The 17,814-nt window shown below is 44.8% G+C and overlaps 1 protein-coding gene across 3 annotated transcripts in view; it reads right to left on the reverse strand.

Moving 5' to 3' along the window:
• The window catches only part of Frmd6 (FERM domain containing 6), a 72,581-nt gene extending 67,427 nt beyond the window's left edge, over positions 1 to 5,154 (reverse strand). For 2 of the 3 annotated variants that reach the window (XM_038337903.1, XM_038337900.1), the window contains exon 1: positions 4,465 to 4,562. The gene's annotated coding sequence lies outside the window, so the exon portion shown is untranslated. Of the gene's footprint in view, positions 1 to 4,464; positions 4,563 to 5,032 lie in introns of those variants that run through there. The other variant, XM_038337902.1, reaches the window with a different exon arrangement.
• Between the last annotated feature and the right edge of the window lie 12,660 nt (positions 5,155 to 17,814).

Raw genomic sequence — 17,814 nt, forward strand, 5'->3', positions numbered from 1 at the left:
CACTGCAACTGTACAGCACAAGCTGTGTCCTGTGGGGAGAATATTAATTACATCTCATTCAGTGTGACCAGAGAGCCAGCTCCTGAGTTAGCTTCACTTAGGGAAGACTTTCTCTCTCACACAAGACTGCGGCTGTGTGTTAATATAAAACGGTGTTTTATATAAAGTATAAAAACGTTGGAAAACATCTGCGGGTACGCCGGGGTAAGTCACTCAGGAAACTCCGTATCTAAGTTGATGCTTCTGAACAGAACCTTGTCCCAGCTCCCGGGGAACGTCTGGATTGCTCTTTAGTTTCTTACTGTCTGAGCTCTGCCGCAAGGGCCATGCAGGTGGGAAGAGCAAAGCAAGCAAAGGCTGAGCTAGAGACACGGCCAGGGAAGTCGCAGGTAAACAGTGCCTTTTCCTTAGGACTATGTATTTCCTTAGGAATCTGTGAATTCATTTCAACACATTCTTCTCTTCCTGGAACAACACAGCCGACTGTCAGATCAGTTATTTTCTTCGTCCTTCTCATGGCCTGTAATCTCTTTGATCAATATAATATATTGCACTTGGTGCACATAAAAAGTGACCATATACAAACTTGCACTAGAAGTAATTACACCACTAAATCATGAAAAATAACGAGATGCACAGAGTGCCTGCTTCTACCCCAAACTTAATGTTGGCCATTACTGCTGAAGAACCCTTTGGTCCCACAGTTTTTACCAAGCATGTATTAATAGCCTTCCCAAATGGTAGAGACCAATTAAATATCTGTATAATCATTAGCATTTACACACAAAAATTTTCCACTCTTTAAAATGGGAAGTGGCTGGGTAGGGGTGAGCAATAATGGCGTTCGGCTCCTACACATTACTTAACAGCAAACTAGTGAGTCAACACCAAGGGAGGCAAGGTTTCCAGGACAACAATCAATCAGCAGCTGGTCCCACTGGAGGCTGTATACAGACCCTCGGCATGTCAATTCCAAATTTATCCTTTGTGCAGCTAAGAAAGATATTATTCTTTTAATTCAAATAGAAAGGTCTCCCTACTTTAACACTGATATTCACTATTTATCCTTCTAAGTTTAAATTCTCCATGCAAGCCAATGCTCAGTATTCTGCTACCTGGTTCCTCTCAAATTATCCCTTTACCATGTTTCTACTCATTTATGTAGATGGGCAAGGCCTCCTCCCCAGACTGTGCAGTTTTAACAGTCCTCTCAACTGACTCCTACCCACTGAAGTTTAGCCATTAAGGCTGGCAACCCCACTCTTCTCACTTAGCTCTGGGGAAAAAACATTTTTATTAAAATTCCACAGTTCAGAAACTCCTTGACAGAGCTGGGCAGTGATGTCGCACGCCTTTAACCCCACACTCAGGAGGCAGAGGCAGGCAGATCATTGTAAGTTTGAGGCCAGCCTGTTCTATAGAACGAGTTCCAACACAGCCAAAGCTGTTAAACAGAGAAACCCTGTCTTGAAAAAAAAAAACAAACAAATAGATCAATCTTCTTTCTCTTTTAAACTACTTGTTCAGACTCAGAAGGGGGCAGAGGGTTAAGGCTAGTCAAACAAGACCCAAAGACACTTGAAACCACAAGACAAGCCCTTACAGCGGGCTCTACTGAAGATTGGAAACACCTGAAACTTCTTTTTCTGTTAAAGAAAGCTGGACTCAGGTAACTAAAGGAAACCTTTTCAAGGCTAGCCCCCTACATGCTCTCTACCTCCTGTTTATACACTAAGGAATAGACCGCATGTCCTGCGCTGGGACCCTGCAGGCTTCTGTGGGAATAAGAAGCACCCGCCCTGCTATGGTTCAGAAAGCTTTCTATTCTTGAGATTTAAAATAACATTAAAGTGACTTTGGAGAAAGCCCATGAAATTCGGTCCTCAATTCAGAAACAGGCCTATGGGATAATTTGTGGATGCCATCTGGGATCCAGGCAGTCTCATCAACAAAAGAGAAACTTGTTGAGATCATCCAAATCTAAAATTCACATACATTTTTTACATCTGGACTGAATTAATCTTTTCTTGGTACTGGCTTTCACGTAACAAAATAATTGTTTGCAGGTTTCATTTAAACACACACACACACACACACACACACACACACACATACACACAGAGCTTTGGAGATCAAAATGTATAACATCCAAGTTGAAAACTAAAAAGAATTCCTTTATCAGAGAGTTTGCTGTGAGGCAGGAGTCATTTACACAAAACTCTTAAACCTGACAGCTCAGTCAAAAACAATTCTATTTGAAACTTGCATTCCAAGCAACTGCCACAAAAGGCTACACGGCCCATTATGTCACAAGTTCTGAAAGCCAAAAGCTCTCTATAAGCATAGTTAAATTTGGAATGGTCTTCAACAGCCCCCAATTCAGCCAGCCCAACTGAATGGCAGATTTTTAAAAACCTATAGCACACTGGCATGTTGCCTTCAAAGCAGGGCCTCAGGAACCTGCCCAGGGTGCTTGCAGGCATTTTCCTGTAAAGCCAGGGGTATCTGAAATCTACACACTCAGATTGTGTACTCGAAGCTGGGGTCTTACCCCTGTTAGATCCAAAAAGGAAGGGACGAAGAAGCCAGAAAGATTTGTCCTGTGTCAAAAGGTTTTGAGCCCTGCAAGAACTGCCCATCAGGGTCAAATCACGGGTATTCTACAAGCAACTCAAAACCGGCGGGGAACGAATTCTGATTAGAGTCAGCCCACTTTCCGGAGAAGATATCCTGCAGATAACTTGATACGGGATATCCCCTGGGGGATCCCCTCCATCTAATAATCCCACCTAAGGTCTACTTTACTATGAAATATGAAGTCAGTGTGTTTACAAACATAGCTCCCTCAAAAACCCCACATTTCCATGTCACCTGCCTCCAACTGTGGAGCATTCTCATTTTTAACTTAAAACTGTAATTTCTTAAAACCACACCCAAGGAAAATGATTAGGTGCTAGGAGTTTTACTACAAAGGACCGGGGCAAAAGGCATCTGTTTTCCTGCGCCCTTCTACTCTCTTCCCCTCCCCCACTCTCCATCCTGCAAGCCATTTGTAGGTCTTGGTTGCTAAAACTTTCTACGGCAGTCACAAAACTCTAGATTCGGGATAAAGAAAGCAAACAAAACAAAACACAACACCAAGAAGCCTTCTTGTCCCTCTAACAATGCCGGGCCTGAATTTATGTACTGTTCTTAAGGAGAAAACCCAAAAGTCACAGGCCTTTTAAATGACAGATGTATTACGGAAAATTTTCCCCACAGTTTTGATGCTGTGAAACATCAACTCCCTGAAACCACAGAAAGGAAATGACTTACATTCTTGGAAAATGAAGCCACTAGCAGCTTTCTCCAAAAGCATTCTCTAATCCCCAAACTACACCCTGTGGCAACAGGGGGGATTTCGTGTAAAAACTAAATGTAAGTAGACGCTTAGAAAACCAGTGAACAAACATCACCAGGTCCAAAGAAAGGAGGGAATCGTGCGTGGAAAATCCGGCAAGGTACACTTTCCCTCCACATTCAGAAGTGCCGAGAACCTTTGCGCAAGTTTTCTTTCCCCGCTGTGGGCAGCACACAGCTCCCGAGGGCAAAGCAGGCAAAACAGACCCGCTGCTTAAATAAATAAATAAACAAAACCAAAAAAGGTGTAGGGGGCCAATGAGGTAATATTTCTTCTTCCGACACCAGCCACACAACGGCACGGTCTGAAAATCGTGCCAGCTTTTATTTTAACTTTAAATGTGCTTGTTTTGACAGCTTTCCATCTATCCCCGCCTTTAAGAAAGCGCCCCACCATTAGGCTAAGCCATCCTGGAACTCCAAGTGTTGTTTTAATCCTGTAGACCTCACAGGGGTGGCCCCCAGCAGTCCGCGTCCCCGCCTTCCTGGCTCAAAGGAGGCTAGTGGTCTCCTTTGCTTGGCCGTGTTAAGTTCCTCCAGAAACCCAAATTCTACAGGCCGCACCCCCCCGCTCGTGTATTCCTGAGGCCCCCTTCAGGGGCTTCCCACACTAGGCAATTGCGGGGACCCCGGACGGCTTTGCTGGGGTGCTGCCTTCCCAAAGCCGGCAGCCCGGCCTGCGCGCGTAACAGGCGGTCCTGCACAGCGCTCGGGAACAGCCGGTTCAGTCCCAGCTAGTCAGAAGGGGCGCTACAAGCAGGCGCCCCACGAACCGGGGTCCCGGAGATTGGGGGCTCAGAATCACACCGCCAGGCACCCCCAGCTCCACGCCTCCCTCGCGGCCGCGGCTGCCCCGGGGCCCCGGCCTGGGCGAGCTCCGACTCGCAGAGAGACGACCTGCCCGCCCGGTGCCAGACGCCCAGAGAGCCCCGTGAGAGAGAAGAAAGACACCGAGAGCGGCACTGCGGGGAAATCGCACTTTAGACCAGCAGGGGGCACAGCGGCGGCCGGGGTGCACCGTCCCAGAAAGGGGGCCAACAGGCCCGCGCCCGCTCCCGCGCGTACCTCCAAAGTAGCCAGCGCCAGGCGTCCGACTCCGAACCGGCGTCTGCTCCAGCGGCGCCGAGCCTTCTCGCTGCTTCCAGCCCCTCTGCGGCCGCCAGACCAACGCTGCAACTGCCCCGCCCCCCGCCCCCGCTTTCCGCTCCGCCCCCTCGAGCCCACGCCTACGCCCCGCCTAAGACACGCCCCACTTTGCCCGAGGCCCCGCCCCTCCCCGAGTTGGAGGCGGAGGCCGAGCAGCGGAAGAAGCCGAAAGCTCGGGATTGCGGCCGCACGTGGAGGCTGCCCTCCCCGCCCCGCCCTGGACCTAACCAACAATCCCGCGGAGGGGTGAGGCGACCTGGGGGCGAGGGAATGCGGGGGACAGCCGTCTCTCCTCTGAGTTCCGGATAACCGAGCCAGGCTCAAATGCAACAGAGTGGACTCTGCCTTTGTACCCCTATTCCCGGTACCACGGATGCCAGGGCACGAGGGTAGACTGTCGGCTCCCCCCTCCATCTGAATGGTCCACTTCTCTCGCCTCCGCACCCCCAGCCCCCTTGGCGCACCCTCGGAGGCCCAGACGGGTTACCTATGGGTGGCTGTTTGACCTGAGTTCTCGCTTGATAATTAGGAATAAACAGGGGCGGCCACTCCGAGAGGAGGCGGTCCCCAATGGAGGCGGCTTCGTGACTCCTGGGTCCCCTCCTGTCCCGCTCCCACCTAGCCCTCATAGCTTTATCCTGCCAGCAGGATGTAGGCGCGGCCCAAACCCATCCGCCCCCGCTCAGTTTGTCTCTCCCAGTTGACACAGCCTCTGCCTGTGGCCCTCAAAATGATGTTCGCCCCAGGTGAAGCTGGCCCGCGCAGCGGCGAGTAATGCAAGAGGCAGCACGAAATGATTTCATTGGCCCCCAAAACCCCAGCAGGGCTTGGAGGTTTCCTTGCCTTCCTTAGTTGTCAGGTGGAGAAGTGAAGTCCACTTTGTTCGGCACCCATCTGGCCCTGCAGCTGTGCCTGGCAGGTTAGAGAGAGCGACCCCAACTGGCCACGAGGCTTGCCACCCACAGAACTACACCTGGGTTCTGTGGGCATTGCTGCTCTAATGAAGGGGCGGTCTGTGTGTCTGGCTTTGCCAGGTAGGTGCAGAGACCCATGAAAGAACAATTGATACTGGTAGACTCTAGCTTTGAAATTGTCCTCGTCTTTCGATCCATACATAACTATAAAGCTCTCTGCTATTGACTGAATAGGTGTGCCTTATCTGTGTGACTGTTTTGCATAGCCAAAGATGGTCAATTTAGGGTTCCTTACAGATGCTTGGAACAGTTAACTTCTGTCTTAGTTATGGTTTCTATTTCTGTGATTAAACACTATGGCCAAAAGCAAAAGCTTTTATTTCAGCTTCCAACTCTCAGGCCACTCTCCATCACGGAAAGAGCAGGAACCTGGTGTCAGGAGCTGATGCAAAAGGCCTTGGATGAGTGCTGCTAACTGGCTTGGCTCAGCTTGCTTCCTTAGAGTATCCAGGACCACCAACCCAGGGGTGGCACCTCCACCCCCAACACATACACACATGTGAGCTGGCCCATCTATCAAGGGAATGCACCAAAGGCCAATGTGGTTGGGGGCATTTTCTCAATTGAGTTCCATCTTCCCAAATGACTCTCTCATCTATGTCAAGTTGACATAAAAACGAAACAGCACACCCCCTCAAAAGCCTTTCCTGTTTGGAGAGTATGAAAATTAAGGATTGTGGTCACTTACCTTTTCTTAGTCAGTTTCTACGAAAATTACACTTAGAGCCTACAGTTGTGACCTGCTTATGGAAAGCAGAACGAAAAGTGTGTTTCAATAAAAGCTTTTACTTACTGTTATGCCAATATAAAATACTAGTAAACGGTAGTGAAGCGTGATGTCTTGTATTGCATTTAAAGTAGATAATGGGGTCAGAGAGGTGGCTTTATCAGCAAGGCACTGGTGGTCAAGCCTGACTACAGTACCCCCTGATGAAAGGAGAAAATCAACTCCCCAAAGTCTCTGACTTCCCTGGGAGCACGTGAGCAGAAGACTTGTTCTTCTCATGTTTTACACTTACTCAGGATGGGTACATATTGGGTATTGGGTAATAATGTAATCAGTGTTTAATGAGACAAACCAGCATTTATTGTATATGATAAATGAGAAACATATTACTGTTTTAGGAAAAAATTTCTAAATCTGGTTCATTTTCAGGTTTCATGTATCAAAACTTAGCAGAGAAAAAAAGAAAACAACATATTGTTAGACTGTGAAACATAACTGCAATTATGGAAACAATTAGGCAACCCAAAGAGCAAAATATTTTAAATAGGTTTAAAAAATGTTTAAGAGTGGATTTATTGCCCATAATTAGATTGTCTTAAAATTTCTTATGTGAATATTTTTTCTAAATTGTAATGGCCATATTTGAACAGCGATGAACTCTAATGTGTAATACTTCACCAGTGACACATTCTGAGCATCTTAAATTATCACTTTTCCCAAAGCGTTTAAAGACCAGCATGACATGTTTTTAGTTTTGTTTTCCTTTGGGTCTATTCCATGGGTGTATTAAGTATTCCCATCACTGGGGCATAGGGTTAGCCCTGGGATTGAGAGATAGAAATTCACTCCTGCATCTCAGAGCAGATGGGGAGGACAGGTAGAAAGCTAAACAGCTGCAGCATCCTCTGTGCTGAGGTAGAGTTACTCTGGAGGAATACTGCAAAGGCCTGACACCTTCAGGGAGAACATCAGACATCCCCGGGGACCTGAGAGGAGAAGGAACAGAAGTTTACCTCGGAACCAGTTTGTTAAGGCAGTCTTTCTCAAGCCTGTCAGCATACTGGGATCAGCTGGACACTTCAAAACACTAGCAAAGAGTGTGTACTAGGTCTGGATTATAGCCTTGGCTTGGGAACATGTTTAATATGCCCATATTATGTGAAGAAATACTTAGGGTCAGGTACTATAGGGTCTCAGGTAGGGTCACAGAATGAGGAAGTATCCAGAAGCATGCCTTGCTTTTAAAGCTTGCTAACCATATAGCTTACTCCTGAAATCAAAAGGCTTATATAGCTTTAGTATTTGCTTGCTTGTTTGGTTGTTTGTTTTACAAACTCTTGCTGTGTATTTCTCACTGGCCTCAACTTGTGGTAATTTTCTTCATTTCTATGACTACTGAGAGAGCAATCAAGGACTCAAGAGCTGAAACACTACTCTGGGTTTTTTAAGATCCATCATATGGGCACACATGTCAAACCCTGGATTTCATGCTGCAGGGAACCTGTCCCCACTTCTGCTGTATGTCTTTCTGTCCTGAGCCCTTCTGCTCTCCCCCATCACCTGTGGAGAGCGAGGCCTCACTCACAAGCCAGCCATCCTGTTTTCACAAGTCCTCAGCTGCATCTCAGGGAGCCCAGTGTCCCTTCAGCTAGTCCCGCCTCTGCTGCCACTGAGTCTTGCAACAGTTAGAGCTCAGAGATGCCCTCCATCCTGGGTCACACCTTTGCAAGAAAGAGGGACTGGGTGGGGTCCTCCTGGCCTTATCTATGGATCCTCACGCGGTAATGTTTGAATATTCTAGTTTACCAGGACTGAGGTTGTGATGTTTGTGGGAAAGCGAACCGTACAGACTGTGTGGCCGGCATCCTGTATGTGCTGTTTAAAAATCAATCTTAGTCCCTCAGGAATCAAGGTTTCCTACTGCTAAAGATTCTCTCAAATATTAATGAGCAAAGCCAAGCATGGTGTTGCATGTCTGTAATTTCAGCACTTGGGGAACTGAGGCAGAAGGACAACTGAGTTCAGGGCCTACTCAGTCTACATAGTAAGACCCTGCCTCATACCAAACTTGATGAGCAAGTGAGAATTTAATGAAATTATTTTTCTGTTTTGTGCTGCTAATCTGGATAAAGGTACTCTTTTGAAGTAGATTGCTCAATAGCATTAATCCTCCCAATTACTCATTGAATGGTACACACTACAGAGTATTTTCTGTTTACTCTGATTATGTGGCTGGTTTGTGAGTGTGGTGTGTGTGTGTGTGTGTTGCAGCTTTCTGGACCCTAATATAACAGGAAAGTATGTCATTATCACGAGGTCAAGGGAAGACCAAATATCAAAATCTAAATGATGTGTGGGTTTCACTGAACACAGACAATTCACTTCTACAACATACAGTAAAAAGGTCCCAAATCACATGAATTGGGACCACCTATATTTAAATTTTTGGGTTGGTGCTCCTGGTAGAATAATCAGATAGATTAAATATCTGAAATCCATGTTATTGACCTGATCACTAAAACCTCTTTCCATGCTTTTATTTTGCAAGATGCAGTGATGAAGCCACTGAGATCAGTAAAAAGGGTGTTTTAAATGTTGGGGTGTGAGAGCCCGTAGGGAAGTGCCACACTATTTAAGTGTCTGTGTGCTGTAATTTGTCTTTTATCAGCTGCAAAGACATTTAAAGCATTTAGAATAGGGCTTCAATGATCTCATTTAGAGTGCATTTTAGTTTGCTTTAAAAAATGAATCTCAGTAATTACCAAATGGAAAATGAGCTTAATCTGCATGACCTTCAACCAATATGATAAATAGTCTTTAATTTTGGAAAAGTTTTCTTTAAAAGTCAGTATGTCAAATTATTGACTTATCTTTTAGACCAGAACCAAAATTTCAGCATTAAAATATACTACTATGAAGCCAGGCAGTGGTGGCACACGCCTTTAATCCCAGCACTCGGGAGGCAGAGGCAGGTGGGATCTCTGTGAGTTAGAGGCCAGCCTAGTCTACAAGAGCTAGTTCCAGGGTAAGTTTCAAAGCTACAGAGAAACCTTGTCTCAAAAAGCAAACAAACAAGCAAACAAAGAAAATATACTATGAATTCCTCAAAAACTTGGAGTACGTAATAGATGAAAAACTAAAGTTTTCTTCAGTCTATGGAACTGATCTTAACTGTTCACCATATTATCCTGGCGTCTAGAAAGTGCTTATACAGGAATGCTTACTATAGCAGATGCAATTTAGAAAATGCTCACAAGATTTAATTTTTTATCATAGTTCAATTCTAAGCAATAAAATCAATCTTAAAATATTTCTAAAAACTTATTTATAATAGTTTCTTCTTTGGGTTTTCTATACACAGGTACTCCTTACATCAAAAGCCTGAGGCAGCTGGGACGGCACGCACCTACCTCCCTGCACTCAGTGGTCAGAGAAAGGAGGAGGAGGATGGCAAGGTGAGGCCAGTCAGGAATACACAGCAAGACTTTGTCAGAACAGACAAACAAAAAGTCAAGTTTGGTTTTATATAGCAAGGATATAGGAGATAGTCTGTATGGCTGGTTTTTTTTTTTTTTTTTTTTTTTTTTTTTTTTAAACAGCACATACAGGATGCCGGCCACACAGTCTGTACGGTTCGCTTTCCCACAAACATCACAACCTCAGTCCTGGTAAACTAGAATATTCAAACACTACTGCGTGAGGAGAAAGGCTCCTTAGATAAGGCCAGGGGGACCCCACCCAGTCCTTCTTTCTTGCAAAGGTGTGACCCAGGATGGAGGGCATCTCTGAGCTCTAACTGTTGCAAGACTCAGTGGCAGCAGAGGCGGGGCTAGCTGAAGGGACACTGGGCTCCCTGAGATGCAGCTGAGGACTTGTGAAAACAGGATGGCTGGCTTGTGAGTGAGGCCTCGCACTCCACAGGTGATGGGGGAGAGCAGAAAGGCTCAGGACAGAAAGACATACAGCAGAAGTGGGGACACGTTCCCCGCAGCATGAAATCCAGGGTTTGACGTGTGTGCCCATATGATGGATCTTAAAAGACCCAGAGTAGTGTTTCAGCTCTTGAATCCTTGATTGCTCTCTGAAACTCTAAAAGAAAACACACCCACTGATGGGTAACAGTCTCACCTGGAGTTAGATTAGATGGGAGATGGAAGGAAGCATGAGTCTGGCCAGTACACCCATTGATTATTCAGCCTTATTTCTGCTTTGGGCACGTCCTATCCTCTGTCTGTTATCTGAGATAGTCATCCTAGGAGGAGTCACTTTAAGACAGTGATAACATATAGATATCTTGGGTCACCGAGGTTTTATTCACTGTTTCTATGATATCGTGCCTGCAACAGCTGAGCGAGAAAGGGGAACTTTGATCTTTCAGAACCTGTGTATCCTGGTTGTCGAACCTGGCTTTCCACAGAACACTAGCAACAAGTGGTGCCATTCCTTGAGAGGCCCTCACGAAAGCCCCCTCCCCCATCCTTTCTTAATTGGTCACCTTGAGTAGGTTGTAAGCTTAACAAACTTTCTCTCAAACTTGGATTTCAGTGCTTAAAACAGATTGATAGATAAATACAAGTGAGATATTGGAACCCAGGGAATAAGTTCATTAAAGTCAAAGGATCTGTGGTGTGGCCTCCAAGAATAAACCTCGATGCCTGGCAACTGGGATATAAAACATGGTTCTGCTGGGTAAGAAAAATAATTTGGGACATCTTCATTAATTCCCTAACTTTTTTCATCTGTAAGTTGGAAAAAAATCAATACTCACTCTTACTCAGTTTGGGTACGGAGTCAATTGCCAAAGTATTCTACAAGCAAGTCCGTGCTTACAATTTTTCTTTCTAAATGGTGGCCTGACAAATCACTCTGGAGTGATTGCTTCTACGTCAGTTCTTAAGGGAAGAATCCTGGCAATAATACCTCAGATCGTGAATTAGGAACCATGGGCTGGGAAATTATTCTCAAAAACCTTAGATCAAGGTGTTGAATTTTTTGTTTTGTTTTGTTTTTCAAGACAGGGTTTTTCTGTGTAATATCCCTTGGTCTGGAACTAACTCTGTAAACCCGGCTGGCTTCAAACTCACAGAGATCCTCCTGCCTCTGGCTCCTGAGTGCTGGGATTAAAGGCGTGTGCCACCACTGCCCAGCAAGGTGTTGACTTTTGGTAGGTACAAAGACAGGACAGTATTGGGCAGTACCAGTTTTAGCTGACTGGCTTTGAAGGTAAGATAGTGGATGCATTTGTGAGACTTACTCTTTTCAAAAGTTACTATGTATTTGTGATTTGTGTGTAATTAGGCCAAACATTCCACTTGGTTTCTTTCTTTTGTCATTTTTGAGGTATCAAATGTCTCATGTAGCTGGGGATGGCCAGATCTCCTTCCTGCATCTCCTAAGTGTTATGATCACGGGTGGGTGGCACCATGCCCAACTTCCCTGTGGTTTCTTTCTTAAGCTGGAAACACAGAAGGCAGTTCTTCTCTTTGACCACTGATCTGTATTGGATAGTAGCTTTTGTCCTTGTCTTAAAGAATAATGGGCACATATCTATAGCCTATGATAATTTCATATAACAGATTTGTTAAAAATTCATATAATATATTCATGTTCATGTACACTTATCTTTTTTTTATAACACTTCACGCTGAAATTATTTATGAATGAGTTTGTCTCTTGAGTTTCAGCTTTGCATGAGCACACAGCTTCTCTCTGTTGTGGCCCTAGTCTCTAGACCATGCCTGGCATATATTTACCAAATAAGTCTCAGAATTATGTGGAGGGAGGGAGAATCTGATTTGTGTTTGTGTGTCGAGGGTGGGGTGGAGAGCGAAGAGTCATGGCAGGATGAGAATGTGGAAGGGAAAAGAGCTTTTGAGATGCTTCTTGGGCAGATAACCCTGAGGCTGAGGAGAAAGGAATTTTGATTGGCATGAATAGGATGCCTTAAGTCAACCAGCTCACATAACATTTAGTTTTTCAAGTATAGATAGGAGATAATGATGAAAATCCTGTATCCGTTGATGATTTTCCTTCTTATAGATGCTGTTTCTACCCTACCTCTTCCCTCTGCTTTTGCCTAATCACCCTATAGCCCTACTACATGGTAAGATGTTTGCCGAAGCCATTTTCCTACAGGTAGGTAAAAACTGATGAATTCATGCTGATGGGATGTTCTTGGAGACAGAGTGGCTTGAGTTTAACCAGGGTGGGTGGGGTGGGGGGGGGATGAGTGATCTTGTTTCCACTGGCACAGCACCCCTCCTCCATGTGAAGTTAGCAGCAGTGGCTCCACCTCCTAGCCCTTGCTGGAAACCACTGGCTCCACCAAGTCCCGCCTTCTCTCTCCCCTCCCCACACTCACCCCCACCCCGCCCAGGAGTCTCAGTTGGGTTTTTGGCTTCACTCCTTTTCTTTTCAGGTTAATCCCCGAGGTAGTCTTGAGTCCGGGCCTCTTGACCTTCTAATCCAGCTTTTCTAACAACCCCCAAACGAAGGCCAACCCAGCCATTGCTTTCCCTGCTTTTTGCTTTAAAGTTACCGAGGAAGCCTAAGAAAATCCAATAAACGAGCTGACTAATCTTGGTGACTAGTCACGTCACCAAGACAACAGCTCCATCAGTTTTTCCACAGATGCTCGGTCAACTTTGTATTTCTCCCTGCTTGGACCGCTTTTCCATCACTGTGACTTAATGTTTCTAGGTAGTATTTGTTCTCCCCACCCCTTTCCTCTTCTTCCTCTCCTTCCCTCTCCCTGGACGTCTCCTTTCTTTCTCCCCTCTCCCTTCCACCTCCCCTGCACACCAACATCTGCTGCTCAGGGTAGTTGAGTGGTGAAACTCTTCAGTCCCCTCTTTCTGCCACTCTCCACAGTCAACCCAGCCTTCCTCGTTGTCAGTCACAGAAGAGGTTTATTGGTGTGACCTTGCTAAATCCTGGCAGCAATTTGGAGGAATTACCATCGTTATCCTCCTTTATAGATGCCCAAAATTTTACTGAAAACTCATATGTTCTCTGTCCTTCCGGTCTGTGGCCTCCAAGGCAGAGCTGGTCAGGCATTTTCTCAGGTGCCGTCATTTAGTCTGTCTACCTCAAGACTCCTCTGTATTTTCCCTTAGGCCATTCTTTCCTGATGCTTCTTCTCAGTCTCCCTGCCTAAGCTCCTCCCAGCCCTTCTCCATCATGTACTGTTGACTCGTTAGCAGATATGTATTAAGCACTGTTACATCAGATACTAAGGACTCAAGTAAGTCAACTCCCAACATACAAAAAGGAACCCATCATCACTCAACCTAGAACTTTCATTCACACAATTTGTTTTAGCCATTCAATTCACGCCCATCCCCCAGATCCCTCTTAGCCTACAAAGCTGTGTCCATTTATCTGGGGCACCTGCTTGATAGATGGATGAGATTAATTCCAGGTCCAGTGACCAATGCTTGAAAGCATCACCTTCCTGTCTGTCCTCCTTTTAAAATAAAGTGGCATACATGAGTGTTCAAACTTCTGTAGCTCCTGCCCTCTGTTTGGTTTAAACTTAATAAAAGCCTCTCTGCCAACACAAGAAACTCCAATCAAACCAGATTAGACCAAATTAAAATGCCCGTGTTTAATAAATGCTACACTCTCAGGTGGACCAAGACAGCATGGTGGGGAGAAAAGCCCAAGTAAATCCGAAATCACGTGTTCCTTTTTCCAGCGTGAGCCTAAATAACCTGGGGGAGTGGTCCTGACCCTCCTGGGGGAGGGGTCAGTGCTTGGCAGAGTGGGAGTTGAAGTCTGGACCGGGGCAACTCCCAGGCCAGGGGCTTCCAGTCATCCTAGACTTCTTGGATATAGGGGTGTTAGAAGGCTGGGGTGATGCCCCCAACTTAATACTACACTCTCCTCATTTCAGACACAAGAAAATTCTGAAAACCAACCCTTTGCTGTTATGGAGGGATCTGTTGCCTTGAAGGCATTTCAACACCTGAAAGGTGGGAGATATTTGTGACACAGAAATCTTCAAGTTTGTGTTTCGCACTTGTAGTGGCCCTTATGCGGAGGGCACTTTGTCCTCAGAGAACATTTGGTCATGTCTAGAGAGGAGAGGAGAAGGGCAGTGGTCAGGCTAGCAGGGAGAACCTAGAGACACCACTAAAAATACTATACAGTACAAAGGACCATATCTACAATAAAGAATTTCCACTGCTGGTTGAGAATCACTGATCTAGAAGGTAAATGTAAGGAGACTAGTGTGCCTGTGTTTTAGGGTGGGAGTGGGATCCATCTGGGGATCCTGACTGAGCCTGCAGGAAGCTCGGGACAGAGCCACTGGAGTGCACCTCATGTTCTTGGGACCTACAAAGTGGCTTGGTAGAGATGTATTTAATAGATAAACAGCATGTATGTTAAACAAGTTGCCCCCACTAAATATATAAAATTAGGCTTTGTTTTAATGCATTTCTAGGTATTGAATGCAGGACCTTGTATATGATGAGCAAGCATTCTACCACTGAACCATATTTTAATAAACCAAATGATTTAAAATTAAGCTCTGAAATGATTGAGAGCTATCAAGAGTTGATTATATAAATTATACTGATCAAATTCTTATTGACTAAGACTCTTGCTTAGCTCTAAATTTCCATTGTTAATCATATCTCTATGATAAAGATTATAAATGTTATATACTTAAATATTTTGAAGATCCCATGAAAGCAAAACCCAAGAATAGCTATAAAAAGTAGAACAAATCATCTTGTAAAAATATTGTCTGATTCCCACTTAGATTTATTAGCTGATTTCTTTTTGGCAGTGATTTCCAAATCTGGCAGTGGATTGGAACCATGTAAGAACGGGTGACAAGGCCGAGCATCTTGATTTAAAATAACTGCAGCCAACTCCAAGTGATGGTAACAGTCATTCATGACCACATGACCATGTGAGGCTGGTGCCAAAGCAAAATTTAAATGAAATCAAGATTTTGAAGTGTTCAGTTTAAAGCATTAAAATGCTTTAAAAAGCTTTACCGCCCCCTTCCAGGGAATAAAGCCCATAGGAGAAGGGGAATGTGTCAAGATGTGATTAGTAATCTTTTTTTTATCACAATAAGGGCATTGATGTCATTGCAGTCAAGTCAGGTTGAGGAAGGGTTGTCTATTTTTAATTTCCTGTGATGCGAATAGGATAATCAAAATTGATTATTAATTTGGGCAATAAGAAGCTGTTCAACTAAAGATAATGAAACGGAAACGACCAGTGTCTTGGTGAATAGTATAATTGCATTTGGCCCCTAGAAACTGCCACATCAATCTAATTATGTATAAATGAATCATAGCCTTAATTAACATTTCCATAAATGTGCTGAAGCTGAGAATATTGACTGAGCAGGATAGATGAACACCCCAATTTCTAATTCACACTCCAAAGTTCGCTATTTTGAGCATTTATATATTTTACACCTATACCTAGGTAAACGAACATATTTCATCCCTATTGTTCTGCCCATTATAGTCTTTGGAAAGAGACAATTCACAGCTAAATAGATACAAGGTGACATGGTTAGAAAGTGGTTTGTTGAGTGAATGACAAGGGTAGGATTTCTAGGAATGTATTGCATTTATAAGTAACGGCTGATTGCTTATGATCATTAAGTTTATTGTCTTATTTAATCATAGCAGCAATGCTATGGGATAGGTGCATCATATATTTTGTTTTACAAATAAGGAAACAAGGCATAGGCAAATTACCCAAAATTGAATAATTCATTAATGGTTGAACTTCTGAGTAATTTGAAAAGAGAACAGTTCTGTCAGTACAAATGGAAACAGCTATTTCTAATGGAGAAAATGGGTGGCACTGAGTGTCCACCTTCTTGGCAGAGTGTGAGGATTTCAGGCAGCCATCTGTGTATCAGAATACAGGGGAAATTACTCAAGGTGTGTGCCCACATGTGTATTTGGAGCAGGAAGGGCTGAGGGCAGACTCTCAGCCCATTTCCAATGGGTAGACCTCTTTAATAATAATTACGAAGACTCACTGGAGGTCATTTGGCAAGAAGGAGTCAATAAGCCGAGCTCGATGACACTGCTTCCTCTGCAGGAGCTCAGCTTTGCCTTGGTCTTGAAGGGATTAAAGAAAGGGTCAGACAGAAGCTCTCAAGTTGCCACGCCCCTCAGCATTCTAAATGGAACTCAGTTTTTGTGCTTTCAAATCTCCAGTTGCTTCATGTGACGCGCGCGCGCGCGCGCACACACACACACACACACACACACACACACATACACACACACACATACACACACACACATACACACATACACACACACACACACATACACACACACACACACACACACACACACACACACACACACACAGAGTTTGACCATTCAAATCACAGGTGGAGAGCTGTCAGTCCCTCGAGTCAGTGCCGTCAGTTTCTCTGGTTGTGTGTAGCATTGTTGGAGCCACGTGGTAAAATCCCACATGTGACAAGAGCCTCTGATGTCAGCTGTGGCTCCCAGAGAAATGGCCCAGCCGTGAGAGTCTTCGGCAAGAATGCGAGCAATGCAGAACCACCCTCTTCTGGAGGCTCCCAGGCCAGGTGGAGTGAAGAGGCACCCACGTTCTTCCGCTGGCCTTGGCTGCCGGGCCATCCTGGCCCCTCCAGTCATTAAGCCAGGAATGAACTTGGCAAATTTTCTACTTTTTACAGACAGTCCTGCTGCTCTTAGCGTATTGGAGACTTCATAAGTATCCTCAAATTTCAAGAAGAAGAAGCTATTAAAATCTTCTGGGAGGTTTGGGTGGGAGGGTGGGAGTTAAGTTGAAATGACTGGAAAAACTTGGTCGGGTGTACAGATTCCGTTCGTGAACATGAGAAGATATCAACATGTGAATTTAGTCTTTAGTTTTACTACTTGCTCTGCCTTCAGAATGAAATCGCTTTAGTGTTGTGGCTGGTTCTGCTGACTGACACAGGGACAAGCTTTCCTTGTTCCGTTTCTTTTATTTCCCTGGGACGCACTGCCCTGGAAGTCTGTGGTGGCAAACTGTTGCAGATTTTTCTGCCCTCTGCTGATGGGCATGCCATTTGCTTTAGCTCAGACACTATTTCCGGGCAGAGTTATCACTCTCGTTGCTCTTGAAAAATATGTTTGTATTTATAGCAAAGCTATGTTCCTAAAATAAAGGGATGACATATGACATATTTGACATCATCTACATGCTAAGTCAGGGCACAGCCATCAGTCAAGCCATGTTCTAAAGGGTTTCGATGGCGCAGCTTTTACTTATTTTTAAGGTTTATTCTTGACCTTAAATCGGAAGCATAGTCATCCAAGAAGAATTTCTGGACAATTATTTCAATGAGCAAGTGAAACTTTATTTTTAAGCGTGAAATGTATCTACTCTTATAGTATTTGTGAGTGTGGGAAAATGGTTCCAAATGAATCTGGACTTTTCTTCCCTCCGGTTGCCTCTGTCTTCCTGTTGTTTGTCGGGTCTCTTGGGAATGAACTCTCTACTGCTTCCTTCTCAGAGTAAAACTCCAGCGCGCTTGCAAATGAGCACGTGACCTTGTCACAC

Source organism: Arvicola amphibius, chromosome 7 (assembly GCF_903992535.2).
Source record: "Arvicola amphibius chromosome 7, mArvAmp1.2, whole genome shotgun sequence".
Classification (NCBI taxonomy): domain Eukaryota; kingdom Metazoa; phylum Chordata; class Mammalia; order Rodentia; family Cricetidae; genus Arvicola; species Arvicola amphibius.